Source organism: Sus scrofa, chromosome 14 (genome assembly GCF_054392235.1).
Source record: "Sus scrofa isolate SSC_HxYL_T2T_F1_AM1 chromosome 14, Sscrofa_HxYL_maternal_Yorkshire_Landrace_v2.0, whole genome shotgun sequence".
NCBI lineage: Eukaryota > Metazoa > Chordata > Mammalia > Artiodactyla > Suidae > Sus > Sus scrofa.
In genome coordinates, this window is record NC_139396.1 from 113,678,556 (window position 1) to 113,686,752 (window position 8,197).

Consider the following 8,197-nt stretch of genomic DNA (forward strand, 5'->3'; position numbering starts at 1 on the left):
ATGGGTGCAGCCCCAAAAAAGACCAAAAGGAAGAAGAGGAAGAAGAAACTAACTGGGCACGACCTGGACAATGAGGATTTCAGGTTTGCTAAGGCAGGCAGCAGGGGGCCTCCAGTCAGCCATGCCTGGAGTCCCCCAGGAAGGTGCTGATGGCTAAGAACAGAGAGCCCGTGGCCCACATGGGGGCTCCCAGCTGGCCTGGGCCCCCAAGGCTGAAGACCCCATGGCAGGCCTCAGACACAGACCACTCCGGTCTCTGTTGTCAGGTCTTCTGCAGGTTTATTAAACGTCTCTCAGCTCTATGGCAGAGCCTAACTGTGAGGTTACAGACCCCTACTGCACACCAGCTGGTGCTCCCCAAAGTGGGCCTCGGGTTGGGGGCATCTGCCCTTCCACATCCAAAGTGACCAAAGGCTGGGCACCTCCACACCCAGACCAGGGGTGTGACAGCAACATGTCGGCCATAGCATGAGCCCTGGGCAGAATCTCGTCCACACTGCCAGCTCTGCAGGTGTCAGGAAGCCCCTTCCCTTTGGGGGCCCAGGTGTCTGCACCTGAAGAGGGGGACAAGCATGCTTGCCCTACAGTGCTGCCGGGCAACTCCCATGACATTCAACACACTGCAGTTGATACCACACCCAAGACCTCCAGGTGAATTGCATCCTCCTTGGGGCTAGGTTCCTAGAGAAAGACACCTGCCTTCTTAAATTTATGCTTTGATGTTCCTTCCAACTTCAAGATTTTTGCGAGGTCTCACAGGTTTTCTCTACCGAGGTTTGAGATTATTATACAACTAAGGCTGCCATCTCTGCATGGTGGAATATCAGACAAGGATGTACTCTCCTGGGAGCTCGGGGACAAAACACAACTGGCAGCTTCACAAACCAGTGGTGCTGTGGGACCGAGTACAGTGGCCATCCATCTCTGTTGATAATGGCCTGGGCATGCAGAGACCCTCACCATCCAGCCAAGACAGCACAGCATGCTTTTCTTGGCGCTCTCTGGGCAGGGCTGCCTGCTTGACTCCTCCTGAGTTACGAGTGCTCAGGGTTGGAGCTTCCTGCTCAAAACCTCAACTCCAGTCAACTGGTAGACAGAATTATACCCACACTGACCTTCCCAAGAAGCCACAGAAGTAAATATTGCCTCGGGTCAGAGCCCCTCCTGGAATCTCAGAACTCTGTTGAAAGCTGCCGAGGCCGGGCTAATAGATCACCACCACCCGCCTCTGTTTACAGCCGGGTAATGCCTTTTATGACTGCCTCTCTCTATCCTGAATATTTGTTTTATTGCCCCTGTAGGGAGATTTTTCCATTTGGCAAAAATCATCAGATGGTTTCAGTCATGTTAACAACTGCTCATTAAATGCAGAGGGGTAAACAGAGAAATAAAGCTTTGTTTCTTTGCTATTTCTTTTCCTTCCTTTCTTTTTTTTTTTTTTTTTCTTTCATTGTAATTTATGGAAGAAAATCCTGGGATGGACAATGGAGGCTGAAGAGCACTCAGAGGGTGTACTCCCTAGCTCATGCCTGGGTGGGCATTCCTGGGGAAGCCCCCTCTGCCTTTCAGAGAGGCTATTCTTTCGGTGAGGATGGAGTGAAGGTTTTAGTCTGTTTTAAGGTGAGTACTTGCTGTCTGATCTCTGGATGTGGGTCTTTGATGCTAGATTTTTCTCCTCTTGTGGTCCAGAAGGTGTGTCTTTCTGTTCCATGTGGATGGATGGATGGATGAATGGATGAGTGGGTGTATAGAGATGTAGATGGATGGATGGGTGGGGAAAGGTGGATGGAGGGAGGGGTGGGGGAAGGGGGGATGGAGGGAAGGTTGGATTGTAGGTTTATAAAGGAAGTAGAGCACCTCTTGGCGGCAAGCATAGGGCTGTGAGGCAAAACATGGGTACTCTACAGAGACAAAGGAGCATCACAGATCGGTCAGCCTGGCTGCAAATATGGAAACTTCATTCTGGGAACCTAAGAAGAGAAAGATTGTGGAAGCTGGAAGCCAGTGAGACTTCGTGGGTGAGACCCAAACTCCCAGTTAGCATCTTGAATTTGCAGTGTTTAAAAGCAACACCCCTAATGTACAACATTTCATTGATAAATTATTCCCAAACAAAAAGATCTTCCAAAGATCCATTTGTTTATGCTCCTCAGTCTGCTTCTGAGCTGTGGGGAGAGGAGAGAAGATGAGTACCTTAGAGGAGCTGGCAATCACCCTGTCTCCCACTTCTATTCCTTGGGCCAGGCTGCCAGTGGGGCTGGCCTTTGCACTTGGCCTTGAAAGCCTCTCTGGGCAGCCTCTGTGTGCGGTCTTGTTCAGCACATCTGTGCAGAAAGACTTCAGGCTCTGGCTACAGGGATATAAGGTGTAGAAAGAAGTGCAAGTCCTACTTCTGAACAAGGAGGGCCGGTGGGGCTGGGATCCTGGCTTCTCTGACCAGGGGACCAGCTGTGTGGGCTGGAGGCCCAGCTCCTCCTCCAGAACCCACAGCAGCTCTTCACTTCTTTCTTTATCTGCATATCCTTCCAGATAGGATACTGCTCAAGTGATGCTCATTCTGGGATGACAGCTCCTCCTTTTCCCCCATTCACAGCTCATGCAACCTAAAACAGAACAAAAGGAGGAAAGGGTGCCAATTGCTGGATTTCACATATATCTGCCCAGACCAGAGGAAGCAGAGGGCTGGTGATGCTGGAGAGACGAGGCGTGCATCTCCTTGTTTTGGGCACAACCAGAACTATTCCTAGAAGGTCACGGATGGGGCTAGCATGTTGTTAAACTGTTCACAGCAGAGGGGAGAACCAAAAAAAAAAAAAAGATCATTCCCATACTGTCTTAATGCACCACTTTCCAGCATAATAAAATTCTGTTGCAATAAAACTCCAGAAATCCCCTCGCTGAGAAAGTGATATGATTTCAAAACTTGCCTTTCCAATACCTTTCCCAGCCTGTGCCCGCATGTCCTGAAGTCCCAGGCAGAGAGCCCACAGAGAGAGTCTCCCCTGTGTTGTGAAGAGTGTAGACTCTGGGGTAGGGTTACCAGATTCAGCAAATAAAAATTCTGCACACCCAGTTAAACTTGAATTTCAGATGAACAATGAATAATTCTTTTTAGCATTTAAGTATGTCCCTTGCAGTATTTGGAACATATTTATGCTAAAAAAAAAAGACACATTTATCTGAAATTCAGATTTAACTGGGTGTCCTATATTTTATGTGACAAACTCATTCTTCTATTCTTCACCAGGAATTGCCCCACACTGGAGCCAGGCTGAGTTGATTTAAAATCCTGGCTCTGCCAAAGAGCAGTTGTGTGATCTTAGCTCCAAAATCTGGGGAATGGGATTAACAGTGAACCCACCTTCTAGGTAGTGGGGATAAAGGAGGATGCTGAGTAACACCTGTGTGAATGTTAATTTTTCCCCCAGGGCTCACCTTTCCTGTCACTCAGGGGCTTAGGGCATACTCCACTTCCAGAAGCTTCAGTGGAGTTCCCAATGTTGAGCCCAGTCTTCTCAGAGGCAGGGATAGTAGAAGAGAGGGGTGGCCTTAGGATTGGCAGAGCAAATCTGGACCTGACTCTGCTGATTTGTGCAGTGGGGTGCAGACACAGTTGCATCATGGGAGCTGGTGTGGGCGCTGGCGACACGAGGATGCCCCAGAAGAACACCACCTCTGCTTAGGAGTGCCCATCCAGGTGCAGCCGCCTTGGACAGAAGGTCTGGCTTGCTAGAGGTGCACCTTCACCCAGGGTGAGCCCTGCCCACAGGAGCCCTGGCTCAGCTTCCTTGGGTCCTTCCCTCCGGATAAAGTGGGGGTCTTGGAACAGGCTCCTGAGGCCAATTTGAGATCAAGTCAATGAAAATATAGTCGGCCTGACAGATGCTGGGCCCTGGCCCTGGGTACCAAACTCCCTCGACCTCTGCCTCAGAAGTGATTTCATCCCCAGACACATCGATATTCCAGCCCAGAGATGCTGGTCCAGAGTCATGCCTTTGCCCTGGGCCAGTTCTGCCATATTGATCAAGGCCTGGAACTGCTCTGAACCACAGGCTCCTGTCTTCAAAACTGAGATGTTAGGGATTATTCTGTCAATTTGGTCTTTGTGGGAAGAAAATGTGACACATTCAGAGAAAGCAAACAGAAGCCCTATGAAAATATCTTTCCGAGGGCCTTCTCTGTGCCAAGTGTTTTCACACTCAGTAAATCCCAATGCCAGCACTGACAGCTATATAAAAGGCCCATTCCACGGATGACAGCATCAAGGCTCTGAGGTCTTGTTCTTCTCCTTCTCACAGGGCCTCCTTGTTCCCGGGGGGGGGGAACCCCAGTTGGAGGTGTCAAAGGCGGAAGAATGGGGGTGGGTGGGGTACGGCACAGCAGCTGTCTCCTGGCTGTGCCCCTCCAGGCCCAGTCAGAGCTGTGTGAAGGAAGACTCATGACTGGTGGGGGGGCATGGGTGTGGGGGAGGGACCACACATATCCCTGACCTCTTTCTAAGACCTGAGCCCTCTTAGGGGAGTCTTCATTCTCTGGCCTCACTTGGATGGCAAGAGTGAAGATGCCATACCTGTCTCATATGATTCTATTTTATCATTTTGAGACCAAATGGTTTGTTTTTAAAAAGGTGGAATTCCCCTTGTGGTATAGCAGAAATGACTAGTAACCAAGAGGTTTCGGGTTCCATCCCTGGCCTCACTCAGTGGGTTAAGGATCTGGTGTTGCCATGAGCTGTGGTGTAGGTCGCAGATGCGGCTCAGATCCTGCGTTGCTGTAGCTGTGGCACAGGCCAGAAGCTGCAGCTCCAATTTGCCCTGTATCCTGGGAACCTGCACATGCTTTGGGTTCAGGCCTAAAAAGCAAAAAATTAAAAAAATAAAAAATAAAAATAAAAAAGGTGGTGGGGCAGAGGGTAGTACCAAGTAAAAAAAAAAAAAAAAAAAAAAAAAAATGTTCTTGGGAGTTCCTGTCTCGGCTCAGTGGTAATAAACTCGACTAGTATTCATAAGGACATGGATTCAATCCCTGGCCTTGCTCAGTGGGTTAAGGATCCGGCGTTGCTGTGAGCTGTGATGTAAGCAGGCAGCTGCAGCTCTGATTCAACACTTAGCCTGGGAACTTCCATATGCTGAGGGTTCAGCCCTAAAAAGCAAAGAACAAATAAACAAACAAAATTCGTTATTTAGGCAGCATTTTTAAACTTCAGTTCTTTTTGTATTACTGTCTGAATTTTTGCTATATTCCCAACCACCTATACTATGACATGCTTTGCTCATTTAAACCTACTTTTTTAAAAAAACTTAAATCATGTATCTTAAAGATGACGTCAATCCTGAGGAATATCTGAAATGTCTGCTTTTTCTTATCACTTTAAAAAAGAAATATATTACATCTACATTTTTCTAAAACTATGTTTTCAGAGTACCACCTAAACTCATCTTGTTGGTTTCATACCAGAAAACAATAATTGGGTACAAACATTCAACCCTGTACTAAGGTCCTTCTCCAAAGGCTAGCCACTGAACCCTGAAGGTGTAAACAGCCCCGGCTGGGCAAAAGGCCATGGCTGGGCATCTGGACTGGGAACTAGGGTCTAGAGACCATAGCACATAATCAAGGCTTAGAGATACACCCATCTTTAACCCCTGCCTCCCTGTCACCTTGAACTCCTAAGGTATCCTTGAGGAGCAGCAGGTCTGAGCACCGAGTGTGGAAGAGATCTGTAAGATCTCACATGGAAGGTGGCATTGCTTTGGGACTGGATGGAGAACCGAGTTTCCTGGTATAGAAAGAAAGGTGGAACCTCTTAAGCAGAGATAGTGGCATAAGCAAACAACAGAGGAGAAAGGGCGGTGGACCCTGTTGCCTTGAATTTGGGAGGTGCCCCTGTGGTGAGTGTTGACCTGTACAGAGGTGTACATTTAAATAGCTTGACAAACTGTGGACATTTTGCAGATTCTTGCCTTCCCTCTTTAAAATCCTAACTTGCTCCTCTTCCCTCTGGCCCATTTTCCCATAGCACTTAAAGAACTTCTATAGATTATGCGTTTAATTACTTATGTTTAATGCCTGCCCTCTTCTTTTCTCCCAGCCGCCAGGATGTAACTTCCAGGAGGACAGGGGTTTGGGTTGTTTCATTTGTTTGTCTGTTTTTGCTTCCTTTACTGAAGTATTTTAAATATGTATCCCAAGTCTGGCACGAACAGGGGCTCAATGAGTATTTTACTGAATTAATGGAAGAAGCGGTAGGCACTGAAGGGCCCACACTGATGTCTGCCCTGCGACATGGCCAGGCAGGAGACCCTGGTTTCTCTCCAGCCCACAGTGGTACCTCAGGCTGCCAGAGCAGCAACCAATTTTGTGACAAAAAGGAAACAAACTAGAGGCTTTGACATTGGCTTTTGTTGGACTTGAAGCAAGGCTCCGTGCGGCTTTCACTGAGCTCCAACCTCGGTGTGCGTCTATGTCCTGGCCACTGGATTTATGACTGAACCTGATAGCATCTCGCATCTACACAGGGATCTGGGGCGAGCCTTGTCCACTCTGACCTCAAGAGCTTGCGGGAGGGATGGGAGGAAGAGGGGAACTGAGAGATTTTGCCACCAGAGGGCGCCCAAGCTCAGCCGCCGTGCTCTATCTTGTCTGAAGCCAGCTAGGGCCCAGGAGCTTGGAGATGACTGGCCCCAGCTCTACCCAGAAAGGAGGTGGAGGCTGGGGATCCCGAGGACTATCTCAGCCACTGGACTGCTAGATCTTTAAGGGCAGGGACCAAGACAGTGGGATTCTCGGTTCTACACCCAGTTCCCAAGTACTGAATGAATGCAGCTTCACAGCACATCTACTTGGGTGCAAAAGTCATTTGGATACACACACACACAGAGGATACCCAGCCCCACCGATGGAATCCCAGCGCTCTTGCAGCTTCCTGCTAATTGCCCCTTCCCCCTTTCAAGCTGAGCCCAGGCTAGGTACACTGTCCACTCCCCTAAAAGCCAAAGCTCTGGAACTCCAGAGACCTGTCCCTACGGAGTGCTCCTTGGATGGCTGTGGGGACAGAAACCACTTCACTGTCAGGCTAGGAGGGAAACAACAGAGGGAGGTGGCCTGAGAGGCCTGTGATTATGATCACTAGCGAAGCCCAAAAGGGCGCTCTTTTCAGGTCTGAAACTCCCAGGTGCAATCCTTGTGCTCTGCTTGCAATCCTGTGCTCTGCTGGGTCACCTCAGCTGTCCAGGTTGGGGCGGGGTGGCTGCCAGGAGGACTAGACACTGCCAAGGGATGACCCTGTGGCTGTAGTCCTCTGGACCAGAAAAGCCAGCTCCAGGAGCACCATCCCTGGCGTGAGGGGGAGAGAGGAGTGCTCTCATTACTTTAGGTCCTGCGGGGCATCCACTGGGGAGATGAAAAAAATACTGCATTGCATTTTTTTGCCTACAATGTATCTGACTTGATGTTGAGCACTTCATGATGGTTGGGAGGGGAGTCTCAGGTCAATTCTAGTTCCATGCCGAGGGGTGGGAACGGGGTTTAGCCCACCTCACATTTGAGAGCAAGATACAGATTTTTTTTGGTCTTTTTGCTGTTTCTTGGGCCGATCTCGCAGCATATGGAGGTTCCCAGGCTAGGGGTCTAATCAGAGCTGTAGCCACCGGCCTACGCCAGAGCCACAGCAACGCGGGATCCGAGCCGTGTCTGCAACCTACACCACAGCTCACGGCAACGCCGGATCGTTAACCCACTGAGCAAGGGCAGGAACCGAACCCGCAACCTCATGGTTCCTATTCGGATTCCTTAACCACTGCGCCACGATGGGAACTCCGCAAGATACAGATTTAAGTCAATTCACCATTACTAAGAGGCTCCTGGGCAACTGCCTTTGTTTTCTTTCCACTACACAGCATTCTATTTCAGAGCTTCAATTTTACAATTGCGGAAACTGAGGCTCAGCTAATAAGTGATAGCTTTGGCTCAGAATCAGAGTTGCTCTGGTTGCAAAGACCAGTCTGGCCACTTTGTCCCAGCTTTCCTGGCCACTGAGCAGCGAGTGGAAGTGGATGATCACTTATAGGTAGGTCCTATACCTCCAAAATAGGACAACTTTAGCTACCTCAGGTTGACGCTGGTTCAGCTGGCCCTCAGCCCTAGGACCAACCTGTTTGTTTTTCCTTGGTTGTCCTCCAGTTCCTGTCTACGGGAC

General features: G+C 49.4%; 1 protein-coding gene across 1 annotated transcript in view; it reads right to left on the minus strand.

The window, feature by feature from the left end:
* LOC102167823 (uncharacterized) overlaps positions 1-8,197 on the minus strand; it is a 770,457-nt gene that overhangs the window by 77,696 nt on the left and 684,564 nt on the right. The gene's annotated exons all lie outside the window — the stretch shown is intronic.